The sequence below is a fragment of the Leuciscus leuciscus genome (genome assembly GCF_965113295.1).
Source record: "Leuciscus leuciscus genome assembly, chromosome: 24".
Classification (NCBI taxonomy): Eukaryota; Metazoa; Chordata; class Actinopteri; order Cypriniformes; family Leuciscidae; genus Leuciscus; species Leuciscus leuciscus.
This window is the reverse complement of record NC_138723.1, coordinates 18,132,876-18,156,487: the sequence shown is the minus strand read 5'-3', so window position 1 is coordinate 18,156,487 and position 23,612 is coordinate 18,132,876. Positions and strand designations below refer to the sequence as shown.

At 38.8% G+C, this 23,612-nt stretch overlaps 1 protein-coding gene across 6 annotated transcripts in view; it reads left to right on the top strand.

Annotated features, from left to right (window-relative positions):
- Positions 1–23,612, top strand: part of auts2a (activator of transcription and developmental regulator AUTS2 a) — a 346,002-nt gene that overhangs the window by 111,270 nt on the left and 211,120 nt on the right. The gene's annotated exons all lie outside the window — the stretch shown is intronic.

Genomic DNA, 23,612 nt, shown 5'->3' with positions numbered 1-23,612 from the left:
AAATTGTTAAACCATTTTCATGCAAGTGGGCTTTAAAACTTTCTACGTTTTTTGATATACCATAATAATATACCGATTTTTTTTATTTATTTTTTTAACACAAAACCAAAGTTAAAGTATTCATTTAGCCCAAAAGTGACACCAAAAATAGTTATATTTTATAATCAATTAATCTTTAATAATCAATTAAATGTAATAATCAACACTCAAATAAAAACTGAGTTGCATACAAACATTTCAATTGCACATAAGATATTTTTATTCAAACTTTGTAATGACATAATGATGTTTCTACTCCAACTTATTATTGAAATATAAACATTTAAATGGTAGTTGTAATAACTTGTTTTTTTTATGGCAGATTTATTAAAACATGCATGAAATAATGAAGACATATATATTTAATATATATGTATATTTAACATATTTTTCAAGCTAACTAACCAGCTACAAACACTGAATGGCTTTGTTTACAAGCTGTTTTATTGACGCCTTTATGTGGCTGAAACACTGATTGAGTGAGATACATTACATGAGACATGATACATTTCAGTAAGTTGTACTGTTTCTTTCAACATTCTTTCTGATGATCATTTATGTTTATGTCATGCTATAACTAGTAGTAAAGAGGAAGAGATGACCAGTTCACGTGTGCTGTGAATGGGATGCACTCATTACCATGTCTAGATCAAAGAGGTTTGACTGACGGCAGGCGTCCAAGTGTTGTTCTAAAAGCAGAGTAACTCTAGAGCTGCAGGTTCAGCCCTGTTGACCAGAATGCCACTGATTTACCTCCCTTCTGACATGTGTGGGCTAAAGACAGGCTCCCTTATGCAAAAGAGAGGACTGGAACAATCCACCCTTCTTTAAACAAGTATAAAAACAAACAGGGAAAATAAGATATTGTGAATTTCTCATGGGTTGTGCACTGCACTATGTTTTGGTTTAATTGCATCAGAATGCTTTTGTTGTTTTAGTTGCGGGCTGGAAAATTGTGAATTGTAAACGGCTCTCACAGAGAAGCATGCAGAGATAATTTTACTGATTATGGGCTGCTTTTATTATACCCCAGCTCTATGACCAGTTCATTGCTCTGCTGTTGATGGAAGCCATGTTAGGCTGGTTTAGAGATGGGTGGTCTTTCTGTCCGGGTGGTAGCTTGGATTTGTTGGCCACACCCTGTGAATACATATTTCTTATAGCTTCAAAAAAGATTATTTTCATTGATTAATAAAACCAACTAATTACATACTTTTAATAAAATTTCTTCTTCAAAAATGATTGGTTTAGATTGATACAAATGCAGCAGTTTTGTAGAGAGTCCATTTTTAATTATTTATTCTTAGTCTGAAGTGGTACAATGGGTCTTACAGGCTAACCCTTTTTTTGACTGAGGCTAAACATAGGCTTTGAGGCCCAAACTGTGTCATTGTGACTAATTCATCAGCTGTGTTTGGGTTATTGCAGTGGATAGATGACAGATCCCCAAAACTACTGCTCTTTCAGAGCTTTTAAGCACTACAATCTATCTATGTCTGCCAGTCTATATATATGTCTGTCTGTCAGTCTGTCATGTTTATTTAATATTAACTAATATTCATGAGACGTCTGATCAAGTTTATAATATGCCCTGGTCCATTTTTGCAATTCTTCATACTCCACTGCTAGAGACAGTTTCCTTATTTAGTGCTAAACCACCCAATTATGTCTAATAGAGTCTAATTCAAGTCTAAAAAAAAAACCTGTGAGTTAGCAGTGTAGTCCAATTCTTTATGGATGTACTTAGAGGGAATAAGAGCTGGTTGTCCCTACATACCTATGTTATGAACTTTTTACCCTTTCAGCCTAATTTTGTGCATGTGATGTGTGTACCTGTCAAATTCACACACTGCATTTCCACAGATAAATGTTACAATAAAGAAAAGCTCTCTTTTTATGTCACCCACTGTAAGCAATTCCATGTTTAAAGTATCTTTAGTTGCCACTGTTAAACTGAGGTAGCTTTTTCCTTTTCATATGACATAATTGATTGACTTGATTCAGCTGTGTGACGAATAACAAACAAAAAACAAATTAGTACAAAATAATTGATTATAATTGAAGCTTTACATTTATACACACTGTTGTGGCATGCAGTGAAAACATTACTGATTTGTTTGGTGCTTCTGAATTGACAAATCCTAATCTTTAGCTCTTTCTCACGCTGGCCATCTTTATTGTTGATCTCTTTGTTCTAGCACTAATGTTTTTTTTTTTTTTAGATAACATTCTGTAAGTCTTTAGGAAAGTTAGTGTCAGATGTAGAGATGAAGGGAAAGTTGAACAGAGAGAGAGAGAGAGAGTGAGAGAGAGTTTGTATCAAAGAGAAGCAGCCATCTGTGTGAGTGAGCAGCAAACAGCTGGTCGAGGGGATGCAAGATGTCTGTACCAAGACTGACAAGATGGGTGATGACAGGAAACAGATTTCCTCCCGCTTTTTCCCACTCTCTGAGCAAGGCAAGCGGACAGCCCGTGTGCTGTGATGCCTCCCCAGCCTCCAGATGCTGCTGTCCTCCTTGCGTGTGTGTGTGTGTGTGTGTGTGTGTGTGTGTGTGTGTGTGTGTGTGTGCATCTCAAAAATATGACACATTTTCACCCGCCCATCCACAGAAACTCGCACTCATTTACATTATCATCAATTCATGGTTATGTCTTCAGAATGTTTGCTTCAACAAATTGTGCATTTGTTCTTTTCATTTTGTTTTCAATGCTTTTCATTTTCCACTTTATATAAGTTTGCCTGGTTTCAGAAATAATAGACATTAGTTTCAGATTTCAGATTTTTTCTTCTTCTTCAGATTTCATGTCTGAAAAGGGTCACACTGTAGGCGCCATGATCTCGCCTGCTACAAATCAGATTAGTTCAACACAGTAAGGTTACTGTGAATGTTTGAGTCCAACATTTTACCCACCACACTTACAATCACTTACATGATTAACAACTTTTCAGATCCAGTTTCGACCAAGTCATTCAAAAGAACTTGTTCAAAAAATTAAACAGACATCACTAACTGGTGTAAAAATCTTGGTTATATAGTGGACTCTTAGCCATTTTAACATGTCTTTCTGGCTGTGTTTCAAAACCTAGTAGGTTGTCTTCCTAGAAAGCATTTTTGGACATCATAGGCCCAAAAATGTTGCTTGGCTTTTGAAACAGCCTGAGACCGGCACCGAATCTTCCTCCTCAGGGAGCACTCCTGTTTTTATTCTTTCCCATCTCCTTCCTTTTTTCCCCTTCATCCCCCTCCACTCTGACTCTCGATGTGATGAGAGGAAGATGTCTGGCAGCTGCTGAGGCAATGAAAGGTCACCCTGTCGTCGCAGCAACACGATAGCGAATGGGAGAAGCTGTCATCTCTCTGGCATTTTGATTGACAGGCTGCCTGGGTGACTTAAACTCTGTGGAGAAAAGTCCTGACAAGGCAGAGCTGTCACTTTATTGGGCGCACAGAGCCTGTGCTGTACGTGTGGATAAATGAGAATAGAGGAAACCGTGTAAGAGGGACGTTCAATTAAATGGAAAGAAGAGAATATAGATTCTGTATGCACCTTGAAAAAAGAATTGGTGTTGGTTTTGCTTTGAAACAATTTTCAATCAGAAATTGCTAGTACATTTCACAAACAGTTACAAAGAAATGACACGTCTCAACCCTATTTCCTACAAAAAATGATGCTGACAATTGCTTGCAATTTTACATAGTGTAAAATTACCCTTATTTTAGACCTTATATCTTGAAATAGTCTCACTTATACCATGTTTTACTTTGCCAGACTGCTGTTTCCTTTCTTTATGAAGTTAATCAGCCAAATTAATTAGTTGGTTAATTCAATGTGCTTTTTTCCGATTTGAATTAAAGTGTAGCTTTATTTTCAACCTGCTTTTTACAATGTCAGCAGTATATGTAAATGAACAATGTTTACTCGTTCTCTGTGTTACCTGGACAGAGAAATTCATGTTTATATATCAGCAAAAGTCCACCGATTCAGATTTTCCGCCGCAGAGATGTAGACTGCATTATGGGTGTTGATGTTTTTCTACATATTTGGCCAAAGGGAAGACAACAGCTTTTTTTTCTCCATTTTCTCTTGTCAGGTACAGTCACATTTGACTGTATTGACAGCTGAGTTTTATTGAAAGCTCATTTTGCCAGCGAAGAACCCCTTTAACTTGTTTAGAAATTGTTTATTTATCAAATCAACTTGTGAATCAACAGTTTGAGAAGCACTATACCACACTGACGTCTCTATTGACCCGCTCATATACGCAATTACTAATTATCTTTATGTGTGTGCACTTGGAAAAAACTAAAGGGTGTCAGTCTTCGGAGTCTACATGTTTTATTAATCATGGGAGCTGAAAGACCCTCAGTCTTCCTGTGATCATTAATGCATGCACCAGATAACGTATTTACATGTTCTCATGCATTATTCATGTCCAGAGAGGAAGAGTAAGAAGAGTCTGGTTGAGGAGGACCCTCTGCCCACAGGCTCTTGTACTGTGTGTGTGTGTGTGTGTGTGTGTGTGTGTGTGTGTGTGTGTGTGTGTGTGTGTGTGTGTGTGTGTGTGTGTGTGTGTGTGTGTGTGTGTGTGTGTGTGTGTGTGTGTGTGTGTGTGAATACAGTACCTGCTGTAATGTTGTGTATGGCTAAGTCTTAAGAAAAGTGCTGGCCGATTTCATGTTTTAGTAGGACCAGTTTTTCGCTGAATGTAATTATGCATATTATTTTTACACCTAACTGAGCATTTACAGATAAATAAGGATAAATGTACACAGATTGCCTCAAAGGATCTGCTTTATTTTTCAGCTAATACCTGCACCCTTTCCTGTTTCTTCCTCTACCTCCCTGTATTAAGTCTACTCTGCTATCTATCTGATTTTTCAGATCTGTAAATGAGACTGCTCAAGCATCTCATTTGCCTTCCCTGATGAACTTTTCAGGATTAGTATAGCTGAATTCATTCAAGTTTGATTCACTGATAAATTGTCTTATGGGATTTACTGTATATGACTTTTGGAAAATCAACCTCATCATAGTGTTTTTTAATGTTTCTATCACATCTTTAAAACTGAAGTTCGATACAGCTTAAATAACGCATGTGCTGTCTTTATCTGCTCTGTTTCAGTTTAATTCTTGGAATCAGTTTAATCATCTACAGGATCAGAGTTTTCTTCAGTTTGCCAGTAGTGTGCAGTCATTAATGCAATGTGATTTGCTGTAATAATGGGGTCCTAAATGCACAGATCCCATGAATACTGGCACAGACCCCCACTCCCAAAATAAGTAATTAGGCCACATGGTATACTCATTTTGGTGAGTTGATGTCATGTGCATCCTGGATGATTTTTGTGTTCGTACACAACCACAATCGCTGGCACTGCAGAAGAGAATTTTCGAAATTTCCAGTCATAGAAAACTGGTAAGAATTTTTTTGATTCCGTTTGATGACACTAGCGATGTGTAGATTACACATTTTCACCTAGCTGATGAATGCTAAAGTGATAAGTTGCTAATGCTTAAATGCAAATGTATAGTCTGAATAAAATGTTTGATGTATCAAGGTGTATGATACATATGATATGACAATTATAGACCATTTGGGAGTAGACTTTACAGTTACTTCACTGCAGTTGCGCACACATTGTGGTAGCAGAAAAACGGTGGTAACAGTGATCCACGGAATAGGATAAAAAATTTTTTTTGTTTTGTTGAAAAAAATATAGTCTTCATTTTTATAGAATACCATCATCGAAGACACCATTTGAACGCAGACGGTTATGGTTGCAAGCCATTAATCGGACAGACTGGACTGATGAAACCTGCGATGATTGGTCTACTATTAAAGCATGAATTTGATGTAAACAATTAGGTCTACATAATATTCACATATGCAGTTCATTAAGGGCATAATGTATTAGCCTACAGTTACAACATCAAATATTTAAACCTATTACATTTTATCTAAAAATTCTGACTTTTTTTTAGCCCAATTGGGAGTTTATATCTCACAAAAAAATCATAATTGCGGGATATAAACGCGAGTGGAAAAAAAAAGAGTTTATATCTCTTATGCTCACCAGAGCTGCGTTTATTTGATTTACAATTTTTAACACGGTTTTCTATTTGAATATATTTTGAAATGTAATTTATTCCTGTGATGGCAAAACAGAATTTTCAAATGATCCTTCAGAAATCATTTTAATATGCTGATTTTGTGCTCAAGAAACATTTCTTATTATTATCAATGTTGAAAACAGTTGTGCTGCCTAATATTTTTGTGGAATACATGATATATTTTTTCAGAATTCTTTGATGAATAGAAAGTTTTAAAAAAACAGCAGCTTTTGTAACATTATAAATGTCACAAAAAGACTCACTGACCTGAAATATTTGATTGGTAGTGTAAAAAATCCTGGATGCAGCCTTCACATGTCTATGTGAGAACAGATTATGTTGGTGTGTGAGTAGCTGTCTGTGTGTGTGATCATTGAAATAAAGCTTTGAAGTTTTGGACACTAAGAACCTGGAGAGCATTTCTGTAGAGCAGATGACTGAGCGTCTGTCTGTGATATAGCAACTTATGCTGTGTGTGTGGTGCTGTACAGTTGTCACTATACGTACATCGCATTCGTTCTTCATTTGTGTTTGTTTTGAAGTGTAACGGTGTGTGCGAGCTCTCCGTCTGTCTGTCTCTCTCTGTTATAACACGCTCCAGCAACACAGGGCAAAACAAAGGAAATGCTTTGCGTGATGCGGGGCCGATTGGCGCTCTCAGTGTAAGCAGACCCCTCCCCCCGGGGAATGATCTGCCAAAGCCTCCACGCTGCTCTGCTTTTAATAATAATTATCTAAAATCGCACCAATTAGCCTGCAGCTATACAAGGAACCGGGGGGAGGAACGGGAGAGAGGGAAGCAGAGAATAAGGACTGTAAGATTGCTCTTCTTATCTTTACATTCATTTAATATCACTAATGAACCCAGAATGGATCTTTTTGTGGTTTAAAAGTCTTTGATTTGTAATATCCCAGCACACCTTATAAATATCTGAGCTTTAAGGCCGAATGTTTCTGTTCTGACAAAAGGATCATTTTTATTCTGAATAATCTAGTTATATATTTTTTAATTAGATATTTTTGTGTGGTTTTAGTAGTGTATGCTAGTTTTAAGGCATATATATATTATCCTGATTTGACTTGACATTTGACATATATTTGATAAAAATGTCTAAATTGCAAAAGTGACCTGATTGTTTTGGAAACAAATTCTAACTAAATGTATAGTTGTGTAATTTCCAGCTGAAGATCTAATTAAAAATCAAATCAATTATTTGTTGTAAATGTGTAATAAAAATATATGTTAATATTAAATAGACTATTTAAAAACATATATTTGTTTTCAAATAATTATAATGTAATTATAGTTTATAATATTTATTATATAGTATTTAATTTCTATCTATTTATTGTTCATTCCACATAAAAATGTTGGCAGGGCAAGTAAAAGTCTGAACTACCTTAGCATCAGAATAAAATCCTTATAGTTCCTGTAGGACAACACTTCAACAACTCTCCTCACCTCTCGTCCTTCCTCTCTTTCTCTCTATCTGCCTCACAGACACATTTATATCCACGCATGCTCTAAGAGAATGGGAATAACTGTCATATTATATTTTATACTCCTCTCCGTGTGTGTTTCTGTTTTTGTGTTCTATCCCACCCTGCCTCATCCTCCTCTGCCTCACCCTGATCTGATCAGTGATCATGTAGCACCACCTGCAGGTCAGCAGAGAGGTAACACCCTCTTCACAGGTACCTGATGTCCATGTACACGGACAGATGATTACTTTGCTGTCTTATGGAAGCAAGTTTGACAGGATCAACAGAATCGATTAACCAATGCTCTGTGTGTTCATGGCATCAATATTACATCAAGGGGAGCTTGTAAAGTAGAGCATTATTATTGTGCGTACACCAACTCAATGTATCCCTGATCAGACTTTTTTTTTCTTTTCTCATACGAAAGTTAAATGTCACACCCCTCTCAAAGCTCACATGCACCTTAGAGTTTGTACCTCATATTTCCTTCAATTGCTTTTTTTTTTTTAAATCCCCTTTTGTGGCTCTAGGCTTTAAAATAAATCCTGTGTCCTGCATTTGCATTCTGCAAGCTTCTGCATTATTCATACAACAATTGGCTTTCATTTTCTTCTTGTGCAAGCCCAGGGCAGAGGCTGTGGTGTGTATTCCTCGCATGTGTGTTGTTGAATGCATGTGCTGCATTCTTTTTTTCCCTTCAATTATTGAGGAAAACAAGTTCATATTTTACTCTCTATTCATCTCTAATAGTCATTCAGATATATTGCAATTCTATTATATGATATAATGTTTTTTGATTTAGAGTTAATATGGATGTTAAATCTAAATTGACCCTCTTTATTTTATTTAAAATATGTCCCTAATGTTGTTGCATGATTTATCAGTCTTCATAATTCATAATCTTTTTTGCACCTCTGAAATAACTTTTATGCTGATGTAAGAGAAACTAAAGCAAATAACAATCAAATGTATTTTACTGAAACTGCTTTGAAAGCTTTGATGCTTTGAAATCTTTACAAATTTCAATGGCTTTTCGTGTATAGTGTACCCCCTTTTCCATGGCTTGCACTAAAGGGTAGCCAGGGCCTTGTTTAATTTTCTAAATAGTGTCATAATGCAGTAAATCCTAAATTGTCAGAGGCAGTAAAAGAGATATCGTGAGCAGCTGTAAATTATTTTTTAGCACAGGCAACTGCAGCTTATCACAGACACCTCTGTAAGTGTGTAGAGACGATATGATAAGAGGTTCAGGCCTCTGGATACAAGCACCAATCATCTAAAACGCATAACTCTTAACCATACGCACACCCACACACAGTATATCCTCTTCCCTGATGTTTACACAGGGTGTCATGCTGATATCAGTCACTTGCAGGGCAGTCAATCTTATCAGCCTCGGCCAAGGTCCAGAGACAGGCATGATGTGTTTGTTTTCACCCCTCATTAATGTAACAAAGCTTAATTAAGCCTCGCTTATCTCTCAGGCATGGATTCACAGACGTGCCATTGATGGAGGTGAGAAATGTGTGCATATTTTTCAACTCCCATATCTACCTGACTGCTATATGGAGGATGTTTGTACAAGGCTCATCCTGGAATCACATTGCCGAAGAGGTCAGACAAACTGTTATTTAACTGACAAAAGCAAAGTGTCATAATTCAAATTCTGCGTTTGAGTTTTTTGTTTGCGAAGCGTCGTGTTGATATAACAAGGAAAAACATTTGCATGCTCTTTTGACAAAGTCAAGTTATCTGGGCATCTCAAATGACAGCGAAACCTAATTTTCTCATGCAGACTCACAAAACCGTTTTGATTGGTGCGTTTCCCATCTTTGTATTCCTTCACCAAATTGCCGCTCGCAGGGTTGCAAAACTCATTTGCTGTGTTTACTGAGAGGAAATGTGCTCACGTCCTGCTCTGTCCCTCTGCAGGGCAGCGAACACTTAGTGAACACACCGCAGAGACAAATGATTTGCCATTGGCTGTGATTTCCTAGATAGCTCAGTGGGGGGAGCCAGGAAGTGGGGCGGCAGGAGGGGAAGTTGAGCCCAGGCAGGGGAATAGACGGCCTGCTGGGAAGGAGATGGCTTTCTCTGACACAATCCGCCGGGAAGCCGTGGGGTCCTGAAATTGGGGGGGAACGGGAGGAGGCATCGCCTGCTCTGAATTTGTTCTGTCTGTTTCGCCCTTTCTCACTTACATCCCTCCCGCCATCTCTTTACTTTCCGTAGCAAGGGGTGGTTCTGAATGACAAGGCAAAGCTTCCTCCCCTCAAGAAAAAAGTGAATTATTTGTGTTTGAGAGAGAGAGAGAGTGTGCGTTTTTGGATATGCATATGAATTTGTGAAAAGCTTATGAAGACAGTGTTAGTCTGGAGTATTGCTCACAGCCTTGAGTTTTTTGCTCCTGGTTATGTTTGTGTGTGTTTATTTTGTAATGCTTCTGTGTGTGGGGATGTGTTGGAGCCTGTCTTGTATTGTTTTACAGGCAAGGTTATTGAGTCAGTGGTAAGACTGTGAGTCTCAGAGGCCGGTTAGTCAGTCTGACCTTGCAGTGTGAGCTGAGGATATGCAGACTGGCAGGCTAGGGGTCAGTGCATCCCAAAATCCCTTGCTAGCCTGTCTTTAGATTTAGAAAGGCAAGAGGAGTTCATTCTGCTCTCACTTTTATGGAGCTCAGTAAACATGCATGACAAAAAAAATTAATTCAAAATTAAAATCCAGCTGCCTAAGAAAGTCTGCAAAGAATAAAATACTATGTTTTTCTAAGTAATATATATATACAGTAGTCAACTTTGATGAACGTATTTGATCCACTTCACTTGACTACTGTGTGTGTGTGTGTGTGTGTGTGTATATATATATATATATATATATATAATATGCTTATACAGTACTATATATATATATACATACATATGTGTGTATGTAATAAAAACATGATTTATTATTATTATTATTAAATTCATATTTCATATTTTGCTGCATTTTTTTTTTTTCTCTCTCTCTCTGTGTGCGTGCGTGCGTGCGTGTGTGTGTGAGAGAGAAATCAATTTGAACATTATTATTATTATAGTACAGTCGTTTTGTGGAGAGGAAACAGTAAATGGTGAGAAGAAGTGGGTGGAATGCGACTGACATTCCCATTCATCTTGGCCCCATGATCTACAATTAATGGTCAGAGCCAGATTTGACATCCCTCTGTGCAGTAAATACAGAATGTGCAGCCTTTAGATGGGTGGATCTCCATGTTCAGACAAAGAAGATTTAGTGTGCAGTGTGGGTGGAGCAGAATTTGCTGTAGGTGGAGCTCTTGTGTCGGAGTTCGATGTCAGAATGTTTTTCACCTGCTGGTAGAGGACAGGACAGCTGCCTTTGTGTGGGTGTGAGTGTGTGCGAGTGTGTTAAATTGTGCGCTTCTCAGAGACGGCAGGTGAGAAATGAGCATATAGGAGCTTTTTTAATTCATGGATGCATTTAGAGTGTGTAACCCCAATTAAAGCTCTAGTAGCATATTTTATAAGATGAATTAATTTGCGTTCAGGTGGAGTTTATATTTAATGGCAAACTGATTAACCGCCTTAATTTAGAAGTAATTTCTTATATAGTTGTACACGCATCGTTTCTGTTGCATTTTATATAGAAATCACAAATCCACAAATTACGCGGTTCATCATATATGACAGTGCGGCATACTCTCCGTCAAGCACGAGAGCAAGCATTTTCCCTCGCAATATCTCTGGCATGGCTTTCACTTCCTTTCTCCTTTCCACTGCTCTCTCTCTCTCCCTCCCTCCCTCCTGCAGTCTACCGCAGGCCCTCCATCTCTGTGGTCTGTCAGCATGCTTTTTCATTTGGCTTGTTGCTACAGGGGGCTCGGCGCTGGCAGATTACAACTCGCCAGCCAGTCATTTTCGATTTATCTGAGCTCTCCGCGCCCCCACCTCCCTCCCCCGCGCCTCGCTCTCGCCCCGGTCGGCATCAATCCGCACGCACACACACATACAGCCATTTGTCAGACCCTCCTTCCATTTCTCTCCTCCTCCACCTCCTCCCTCCCATCCTCCCTTTTTCGATTGGCACGAAAATTTAGCTCGCAAGCTCGGAGACAAAAAAGAAATATTGTGTCAGGGGAAGCGTTTAAGTTGGAGGCGGCAGCCAGGGTTGTGTTATTACTTAGGGCTCTGTCACCACCGATGACCCCAGAGAGTAGAGAGTATCGATCACTTGTCACTCAAAGCATTCAGAAGATTGCATTGACAAAGCTTGTCGAGGCCTTTAATAGCAAGGTTAGCAGCCTTTGGCGGAGGCCCAGGAGAAAAGTCTAACTGAGCCCCATTACATGGTAGCTTTTAACCAGTCCCCTGGCCCACAGAGTGGATTGATAACAGTAAGGAAGTAATTTTAGTCTCATAATTGCCTTCCTCTGGTTGACATTTGTGGCCCTAAGAGCATGTAAAGAAAAAAAAGAAAGAAAAGCCCATCATGGCCAGACAGAGACGATAAAGGATGCTGTTGTCTGGCAAAGCAATGGAAGCGTTTGGCTGGAAAATTAAGGAAATTAGCTAGATTTTCTAAATGTATCCTGACAGAGGTAGACTATAGGTGTGCACAATTTACATTTTCAAAATCAACTATTCGGTGGGTTGCTTAAATGACTAGTCCATTAATTGCTAGATATTATGGTTTCGAGTTCACCTGACCCTGATTGGCCGTGTTTATTGGGGGGTGTTTACATAAGACACAATCATATTATATGTAAGGAATAATCAGCTAGTTTCCAAGGCAACATTTCTCATTTCCGTTTAGTTTAATGTGAACTACAAAAATAACTCTAAATAAACTAAAACTAAAAAACTAAAACATAATAAAAAAAAAAAAACTTTATAGACATGTTTAAAAAAACTAATAAACATGACAAAAACACATAACAAAATTACTACAACTTTAAAAATTAAAATCAATAAATACAATCTAATTCAAATATATGTTGGAAATTGTGTGTATGTGTAGAAAAACATGCCTAGACGCATGGAGTGAACTGAGGAAACATGAGATTGAAAAAAGCATATGACTGTGATTTATGCTCTGAAGGAAGTCCATTACTTGCTAAAGGAAGTGCAGACCTAAACACAAACAGAGAGATGCCGTGCATGGCTGACAAGGTCAAACAGCCTTAAGCCGCTTAAAAAGATGGACGATAACAGCCTTGTTTAAGATGAACTTGTGCCAGAGGCTGAACAAATAAAAAATATTTCAATCTGGTTATAATTTCACACTATTATTATTAATTTGGCACAAAATAGCAGCATCAGTATGAAGTAAGAAGAAACGGGGCCGAGGCCAGAACTTCTCCTGGGAATGCTGTAATTTGTGGCTGACACTGGTGGGACGGTTTGTCCCCAGCCCTGGTTTTCTATCCCATGTGATGTAGGTGGTGACAGGTCTATGAGAGCAGGAAGCTATTTTAAACACAGTGTAAATCTTATACTCCGAAACGCACACTGATCACCTGTGTCCCGCATTCCCAGAATGGCCCACCCAGATCCTTGGTGTCATGAAGGGAGGCTATATACCTTATCTTTACAGGCAACTCTGAAAAATGAAGACAAACACCTGAAGAAACTAATGGTGTGTATAACGCTAAGAGAATTTTTCATCAAAACAGATCAAGGCCTCATGCATCATTTACATCATGCATGTTTCCCATAATAATGTCCAAACCACAGAATCTGCGCGCACATGATTTATAAATAGTATCACGATATGATGTTGTTTTTAAATGCAATCTTTTGTTTAAACAATGGAAGAATGGCGGGAAAGAAAATCACATGACATTAGTGTTGTTTTCATGACCTTTTATCAAAATGTCTTAACTTTCGATGCTGCTTAAACTTTGTCTGTGTAACTAAGGTCACATTTGTTGGCCACTTTGATGATTCAGTTCAGTCTTTTAAAATAAAGTCATTACTTTATTTAGTAGTCGTTACCTACTGAACATTCTTTGACTTGGAAAGCTGTAACATGACAAGTTAATATCATCCTTACACCAGAGAAAAATAATTGGCGTTTGTTTTGCCAGGTATCATAGCAGTGTCTTACATAGTTTCCGCTAGCAGTATGAATATGTTTTATGTTTTCATATCAGTGGTTCATGTACTTAACCTGTGCTTTTACACATTATTTACATTATTTATAAACACCATTATTTACTATCAGATCACTTGCTGTTGTCTTGTTTTATGGCACTGTGATTTTATATGTTATTGTTATGTAATGTTATTGTGTTAGTCAACTGAATGTTAGCAGCAGGGGTTAAAAGGGTTTAGACCTAAACAGACAAACTGTTTAATAGTCTGAGCACACAATACTGTTGTATTCTAAATAGTTTTTCTCCTTGTATTATACCAGGGCAAAGACATGAAGTGTGTTTATGTGCACCCTCATAAAGCGCCGAATAATATCCAATACGTCCTTAGAAATGTGTTTTGCATTTGACGGATGGATGCAAGTGGATTTAAACAGTGGCCAGTAACACACCTACTGTATGTGAGTTCATCATTTGTGCTATGATTAGGGGTGTGTGAAGAATGGCGGTAAAAATAACCATACTTCTTGGCGAATAATTTGAATAATGAAAATGTCACGTAAACTGGAGTTTAAGTCCTTATTGTAAAAAAATCCCATTATTAGTGCGGATGTAAACGTTGTGATGGAATGATGGAGGGAAACATCATTTGAAAAGATTCACAAATTCAGCTCCCAATCACTAGGCCAGCAGTAGGATACTTTGTTGCAACATGACTTGTGTAATAAATCACCAGTTTGTTTCAAGCTGTGTCGTGTTCTATTTGTTGTCTGTCTAATAATAGAGTGGAAGCACTTAAAGTCTCTGTTAGCCATTTTTTGTTGGTTTGTTTAGCATGCTAATGCTCAGTTAGAGATTTTTCCACGTCTGCATGGGCTGTAAGGTGACACTCCGGTCCTGACCTGTTTACATCCACAGATGTAAATAGGCCATATAAAATGAATAAATATAGAAACCAAAAAAATAAACATCATTCCACACCAGTGCCGCACATTCTCCCTGTCACTTTCAACATAGACAGACGGACAAAAAATAAAAGTGGTCTCTACCACACTAGATACCCCTGTTTATCATATTACCGCCACACATGAGCCGCGCGCATGGCTTGACCCGGTGTTAAGTGTCCGCGCTAAATTTCATTGCTTCCATCTACTGGAAGGCTTGCCAATATACTGGCAGTGAATTCCTAGAGGAAAATAAATGGCAATAAAAAAGAGAAATGAGAGCCCCTGCAAGCTGAGAAGAGAGGGGATTTTTTTTTCGTTCTCTTTTATTGAGGCTGGCTGGTGTTGGGGGATGTGACTTGGCACCGTGAGCGAGGCTTAGTGAGATGGCGAGCCCTGAAAGCCGATAGCCGAGTAACAACTACAGCCGGATCGCGGAGGCCTGGGAATGTAATTAATTGCACACAAATTTCTTTGATGAAATGTTATGTAGTGATAAGCACTTGGCCTGCTTGCTTAAATTCTCTGGCTTCTCTGTGACAGCCTGCCCTCTATGTATCTGCTGCATTCTGGGAAATATCTGCTTAGCTTCCAAGACCTTGTTCATTTGCTTCATATCAGCCAAGTTGTATTTATCTCTTGAGTGTCATTCTGTTAGGGATGGGTCAAGATAGTCATCTAGTTGTCCACCAACTTACTAGATTTATTTATTTATTCTCAATTTCCCTTTTTCCTTATTCTTTTTTTTTTATTCTTATTTCCTCATTTTGTCTTTATCTATATTGATTAGGGCTGTCGAAACGCAATTAACGCAGCAGCCGTTTTCCCCATCATTCTTTGGCTAGCGTTACATGTGAATCTCCTGTCTGTGTGACACACACACGACTCATGCGCACATAACTTTAACATTAGGTGTGATTAATTGCGATTAATTACAGAAAAATTCGTGATTAATTAGTTACATTTTTAATCGATTGACAGCACTACTATTTAGTTTTTTATATTAGTTTCTTGTTGTATCTGTATTTATCTTATTTAATCTTATGTATTTATTTATTTTATGCAGTTTTGATAATTATGATGGTGCTTTAATTAGTATGCTAAAAGGATTATGTGTTATAGTTGCTAGATACTTTGCATAGTAAAAACGCATCTTATGTAAACATCCCAATAAATGGTCTAATCGGGGTCAGGTAGACCTTGACTAGTCGTATCTGTTCTGTACATGTGTGGTGTTCACAGACTGACGACCTCATCTTTTATTGTCATTCTGTGCACCATGACTAGCTGTTCAGATATGATCTAAGAGAATTGAAGTCTCCGGTCGCTCGTAATATCTCACTTCCCTCCTCTGCTCTTCAGTTCATTATTAAATCTGGGAATTGTCCCCATATATCAGTATGCAGGAGCAGCACATTATAGAGCCATTTGTAGGAGTGGAACTGGAGTAGTGCTGAGCACAAGCAGAGGATGGATGTTAAAAGCATATTGATTTGTCTATAATGTCATTGTACATCACTAAGTTTTATATCCATATAAATGCGTCCTCAGGTTTGTCCTCGAGGCAGCAGCTGAAGTGAGTAAACGTGGCTCTTTGTGTGAGTTATGAGGTTTAAACTGCACTCTGCACTGTTTTTACTCCCTGTCCACCTCTGCCTCTCTTTTGTCTCTCTCTTTTTTTCCCTTCCTTCAAGGTTCATTTACCCTCAGGCCTCTGTTGAGAGACGCAACCTCTCTCTTGCTTCCTAAAAGCGTCGCATTCTCACACAGGTGGAATAAAAGGCAGGTTAAAGCTAATGGTAATCGTCAGTTAAGATCCCTTATGCCATCACGACAGCAGCTCCTGACAAGGTCACTGAAGGTCGTCGCATGTCACTTGAGCTTAGCAACCGCAAAGAGGGGGGCCCGCAGCGTTTCCATGGCAATCGCACCTTGGGGAACGAGAGACGCTGATGAAAGCTGCAATATTCCTGCAAAATTGTTTCTGCTGACATTTAGGATGTGATGTCACCTACAGAATTGAGGCTTTGGGGGAATGTAGATGTCGATTGGAGCGCTGACGGAGAAAGGTGGCGAATATAACCCAGTGTCTTTGCGAGGACAGGGTGATCTAGTTTAAGCATGACAATGTGCGAGTGGAAGCACGCTGCAGTACGTACTCAGGCGTAATGTTAGCCTAAATAAACAGCCACGCAGGCCTTTTAGCCTGACCCGAGCTCTGATCCCTGTTGACAGGCTGTTACTTTAGATCGGATGCGATACAGGCAGCTTGTCTGCGGCGGTTAAGAGCCCTGGCCCTCAGAGCTGAGGAGGTCATAGCGGGGCCGATCGGGTTGGCGGGGTGACTCAGTGGCTGTCCAAGCAATGACGGAACATTTGCAGCCGTGCCGCACCAGCTATGATGGCCCCTGCATCCTTCTGTCAAGCGCTGTTGTCGTTGGGGTAAGCTCACTCAGGTTAACTGCTCACAGCTGTATCCAACTACTGCCGGCTGCCAGAAAACCAGAACGCTCAGATGGAGGTCCAGGGAGCTCATGCAGGGCCTTTTAATTCACTAATTGGGAACAGAGTCAAGACCTCTGTGTGTTGTGACCTATATACAGACGTATTGTAGAGCAATATGCCATGAGAGTAGGGAATTGTGATTCTTCTGAATCACAAAGATCTAAAAAGAGCCATTTGAAATGTGATTTTTTTTTTACTGTGCCCAAAATGTTATTTATGTAATTATATATAAGACTACAATAATAATACAAATAATTATTATTACAGACCCTCCTCACCTCCACATGTAACAGTATAATTATCCCTTTTATATTGTTATATTGCACTGAAAAGAAAGCAGAGAAGGAGATATTTAAAGTGTAGTCATTGGAAACTGAGGGATTTGACTCTACAGCAGGAAATGGACAATTTATTATAAGCAGCCAAGCACACTGGATTATCTATCTCGCTTTCTATAAAACGTTGCGTTCCCAAATGCACTTTATAAGTGACCCAAACTCAAAGCAGACGCAATGATGAATTCGTGTGGAGAAGCATTTACTACAAACCCTTTTCAGAGATACTGAAAATTCTGGATCATGAGCTGCTCATGTGCAAAAGAACACAGTGCCGTGCTTCACTCTGAAACATGCAGCGCATGTATATATTTGATTAAATTGCAGCTCTTCGATTTGATAATCGCACTCAGCCATATTGTGATTTCAGTTTTATTTCAATTAATTGTGCCCCCCAATATAAAAGGTTGAGTGCTACAGTCATTTCATCACAGTTGATGGGTAAATCAAATCGATAAAATGTGATAAAACCAAATGTTCCATCAGTGATTAAATAAAATGTATTAATTATGATGATGATTTCACAATACATTTTTATTTATCCAATCAAGCCTTTCGATATTAGATATTGAATTATTTTGAAACATTCTTCAAAATATCTTCTTTTGTGTTTCACAGAAGAAAGGAAATCATGCAGGTTTACAATGACATGAGAATGAATAAATGATGACATAATTTTATCTTGTCAGCCAATCACGGAGGGTACTGTGGTAAGCATTGTCTTCAGAATGTAAGCCAATGTTGACTTATACAGACCAGACCCTCCTCACCTCCACATGTAACAGTATAATTCTCCCTCCACGGGCTGCCGTCTGCTCCAGTGTTAAAACAGGCGTTATATTGCACTGAAAAGAAAGCAGAGAGGGATATATTTAAAGTGTAGTCATTGGAAACTGAGGGATTTGACTCTACAGCAGGAAATAGACAATTTATTATAAGCAGCCAAGCACACTAGTGGATTATCTATAAAACTTTCATGGCTGTCCCTCAGTGGCAGGCAGCCATAAAACTTCCCGAATGAGGGACTTGTTAATTTACTTGTTAAAGCAAATTAAAAATTTATAAGCGCTTTTAGGTAAATGAGATCCTCTTTCATTGGCGCTCTAGTGGGATTCTCACTCTCTCTTTCGGCTCCTTGGAGGACAGGTTAGCTGTGCTGAAACCCGCAGAAGAACAATAAAAGCTGGTAAATTGTTCCAGGTTTTATTACTGTCAAGCTGCACAGCTGCTGTAGTGCGTAACTAAGGAAGAACAGAAGCCGATAGCAACAGAATCCATCGGGCTTCCACTGGAAGTGAAGGGTCAGCCGAGCTGTTCAAAGTAGGATTTTAGATGAAAAGAGTATTGGGGTTTGCGAACGGCGCCGTTTAAAAGGCCAATGTGGCGGAGTCAGTCTTTGTGTTTGACTGCATCGGGTTGTGGGCCGAGCCTGTGGGAATAGTTCAATAGACTTGTAAAATTTTATCATAACACCGGCAAGCACTTTTCAGCAAGTGGGCAAAGGAAGTAATTGACTACATGTGCTAACGATAATCCTGTAAAAGCTTCAAAAGCCATTTTAAGAGTCTAGTCAGAGCCTTTCAAAGGATACTTATCCATTATTTGAGCTTTGTTTCTACCTCTGATGAACCGTCAGTGAATTTCTATAGAAACTGTACTGTTTTGTTCTTCCAATGGGTTCTTTGCTATCGAATATGCATAGCAAAACACAACATCTACTTACACCATCACGCTGTTGATAACTTTGAAAGGATGCTCATCTAAGCTCTCGCCTCTTTACAAGTGCTTCCATCTCAGTATAAACTAATATGGCTTTTACAAGCAAGCTCTTAATGTATGTCAGTATTATTTCAGATTAAGGCACCATTCTCCAGTAGTGCCATTGAAATCCACCACTCCCACTTTCAAATTTAAAGGGCCATTAAAACTGTCTGTTAAATGGAAACTCAAAGCTATTGTGTGCTATGTATTTGAGACAATCCCCATAAAATACATTTAGACTTATGGACTGGTTGTAACAGCGCTTGTAATGGATGCATAGCTTCAGTGCGGGTGCCAGGGTGAAATCGCAGTAAATTCAAAATAAAAAGTCTTGTTGTATTGCTGAAGTTGTTCACAAAGAGCTGGTGTGAATTAATGTGACTTTCTATCAGTATAATTCAGTCAAAAGCTGTTACGCTTGGCCTCCGTATGCCCCGTTGGAAACAAACTACCTTCATGGAGGTTTTCTCTCAGACGGACTCGCTAAGTGCAATGTGATTACAGCGCTATAAAACTGTGCTATCTATAAAACGACCATTGACGGCTGACTTTCTTTTTGCGGGCGATTGCAAGAGCCAGGTTAACGCGCTCAGGTCTCTTTGACCTTTTTATGAGGAAGGCAAAACGAGAAGCTCTTTCCATTACTGCCTCACATCAAAGCCTTGGCAGCATAAATTAATTTTTAATAGCGTGGAGGCTTTTGTGCCAGGGAATCATGCTGACTGCTTATTGAAAACAGTTGTTAATTCTATACTTCAGTAAACTCAGACAGGGGGAGGGAGAAATCAGCCCTAACAGGGAACAGATTGAGGCAAAACAAGAACTTACTGTGTTGAAATTAATGGCAGATGCACTTACTGGTAGTTTAAATGTTTCATTAGATGCTAATGTCTTACTGTGTTTTTAATTGTTGAGGAATTAGTTGCTGGAATATGAAAACCATCTGTTTGTTATCTTCCTGGAGGGGGAATCTTTACCAAGGCTCTGCTCTCAGGGTTGTTAAAGGAGTTTATCCTTATGGTGCAACCTGGTGGAACTGTCAGTCTTCATTAACGTCATTATGATTGCACAAGCAAGACTGTGAAAACCCACAGACGCCCATATGCACACATACACACTCCTAAACAACATTATTATGTACACACACTCACAGGCGTGTACATATGGGAGATGCTTGCTTTCCAAAGAACGATCATTTTTACAAGAAACTGCATTACGTTTGTTATGACAGTTAATCTAGCGAGCAGCAGTAGGTAACGATCATATGCCAAAACCGAGCTGAGTAGTGCCAGAAAGAGCATAGGAACAATAAAAATGAACACAATAGATATCACACTTTATGTGTCTAGACATCAGACTAATTTTAGAGTTAGTGAGATGCCCTGTTAAACTGTAAATGTGGAGTAATGAAGAATGTGTGGACATAGCGGTTTATAGACAGGACTGCTCCAGCTTTCTGATTTATCGACTGTGGGTGGAAACCCGATTTGCACTGAACTTTTTGATGATGGTAATTTATCGTGGCTACCAGCATTGCACTTTTTTCTTTAACACCTCTATTAATAAAATCTCTTCAAAAATTACTCCGAGAACTCATAAGAAATGACCCGCGTGCCTTCAGGAAAAAGTACTTCATTTTTCAAAGGCTATTTAAGAGGCATTAAGCGGAATTGAGTGGGGAAACCTAGTAACAAATCTCCACATCGCTTTTCAATTCTCATGTAAAAGATGTTCCTGCTTAACTGGTTAAAGGTAGTTTATCTGGGTTCGATATCTGTGTTAATATTTGATTATTAACTCAACCCATAGTAAGTAAATATGCACCATCCTTTTACAGACATCAACATTATTGGAGAATAATACAAGTGCTTCCTCATAGTAATTTATTTAGTGGTGTTTTCTTCTTCTTTAGAACATTTAACGCTCAGTATGAAACTTCTTATAGCATGTTATGCACAGTGCTATGGAAATGATTGAGTGACATCATTTTTACAGCCAGTATCCATTATGCATTTCTTGTCATCTTAACTAAGCAATACTGAACTAAAACCTGTTTATTTAAACTTTTATCCGGAGCTCTTAACCAGTGTCTTCAGACTCACTGCCCAGAGTCACTTGAAAAGGAACACCAGCTGTTGCAAGTTTTTGATTACAAAAATGCTGCAAGTTGGTTGAATAAACCAAATACAAATAAACAAGTACAATAATACTCACTGTATGCACTACCTTGCCCTAAAACAAAAGCTTCTAATACGTCTAATGAAAACAAGTGGCTTAGACAAAATGTTATCCATATTAGGATGAATTGGTTGATAAGCTTAATAGCTAAATGTGGAATTGATATAAAATACAGTAGTTTTACAATAGTTTCAAATACAATAACACATCATTTTTTTTATTTATCCATACGTATTTCATTTGATATTGTAATTATTATTCATTGTCCTTTTATTATTTTCCAATTTATTATTGAATTAGTTTATTTACATTTTACATTTTTAATGCTGAATATAAATAAAGACATTAAAGACAGTATTTGACCTTGAAGCACAAGGCTTCTCAACAGGAATAAAACGACACATACTAGTTGACCTGTCCATCCTCCCTCAACTTCAAACTTTACAGTCCCCTGTCCTCCTTTTTGTTACTGCCAACTCTCACTCAGTCTCTTTCTCTCTGTGAGCTGTGCCTGCCTCTTATCACGGTGGCCTGCTGGTAGAAGCAAGCGTCTCTGCCTGGAGTCACTGAGCTTCTCCCTCTGAGAGAGATCCTTTCACATAGCTAATGGCTACAGAAAGGGAACAGTTTCATTTTAATTATGTGCTTTACTCAAGGGCCCTCTTCCCCGCAGTCCCTTATCCCGCCTGTGCGCCTTTAACAACCCACAGCCTGCACCAGTGAAAAGAGATATTCTCCAACCCTCATCTTCTTCCCTCCCCCGTCCCGCTGCCTTTGTCAAGAACTATCGCAAAGAATCTGTTTTTATTCTTCTACGTGATGGGGAAGTATGAAAGAGCGAGTGAGACAGAGAAAGAGGGAATGTCTGGGAGAGAAAGATAGGAAAAGAAATGAGCGGCCAAACTATCTCTCCATCTTGGTAAACAACCCCCCAGTGTGCCGTGGCCTGCTCTGCTTTTTCCATTAAGTGACACTGCAGTCATTTACAGCTCATCCCGACTCATAAAACTGGGTTTTCATGTGCTGAGAGATGAAGGCAGTGGGTTTTTGGCAGTGCGAGGGGTACGGAAACAGCCCGTCTGAATGGCGAAGCTTCAGAAGACGTAAACTGCAGACCTTGATGACAGTTGCCGGGTCCCAGGAGTATGCCATTGTTCTCCAGACTTTACTGGGGCTCAGATGTTTTTGGATTTTATGTCCTCCTCCCGCTTTCCCCCTCGTCCTTCTCCTCTACACTCTGCTCTTATTCTTTATGATTTCTAGCGTGCTGAAGGACACCTGCTGTGAATCTCTGGTTCTTGCATGGGGAGAGTGGCTTACTGAATGGAAAACTGCTTTTGATGTAGTTTGGTGGGTTTTTATTTCTCTTTCTCACAGGTCTGATATGAAGTCAGGCTTCTCCAGATGAAACCGTGTAGATGTCAGTGGTCAGAGTTGCTTTTGCTGTTTATTTATTTTTGCTCTTTATTTGATAGAACCCAGTTTCAGTATGTTCAACCCTCTGTGCCATATCTTCAACAGATTTACAAGAATTTTGGGTTACCATTTTTGGTGTCCTATTCTCGTTGCATGAATATGTGTTATATTTTAATGTTTATAATTTATTCTTTTGGAACATTGGCCAATGTATTTGTAACAAAATTTAAGTTCAGGGAAGAAGGAGGCAGGAACCAGCGAACGTTCATCGTAAAAGTTTAATCACAAAATAAACATAAACAACAAAATGACAAGCGGCAGCCTCTGACGGATGACTGCCACATAAAAACGAAAACAAAACAACAACACAAAGTCCAGGCCTGGTCCTCTCTCATGTTCCACTGTCGTCACTCCTCCTTTTATCCTTCTGGAGCTCCTCCGTGGGACTCGAGACCGGTGTGCCCACGGTATTCATAGAGAAAGTGATGAAATTACATGAAAGGATCATGACAGAATCTAGAGATGTGCCGATCCGAATTAGCATCTCCCAAATGTTCACTCATCCTAATGGTTATGTTCACACAACAGCAAAATATGGTTGTCAGTTTGTATTTGGCTGATTTGCACAGGAAGATCAGTCAGATTTGCCGTTTATGTTTATTATTTTTTGAAAGAAATGAATCCTTTCAGCAAGGACACATTCAGTTGATTAAAAGTTACAGTTTATAATGTTACAAAAGATCTCAATTT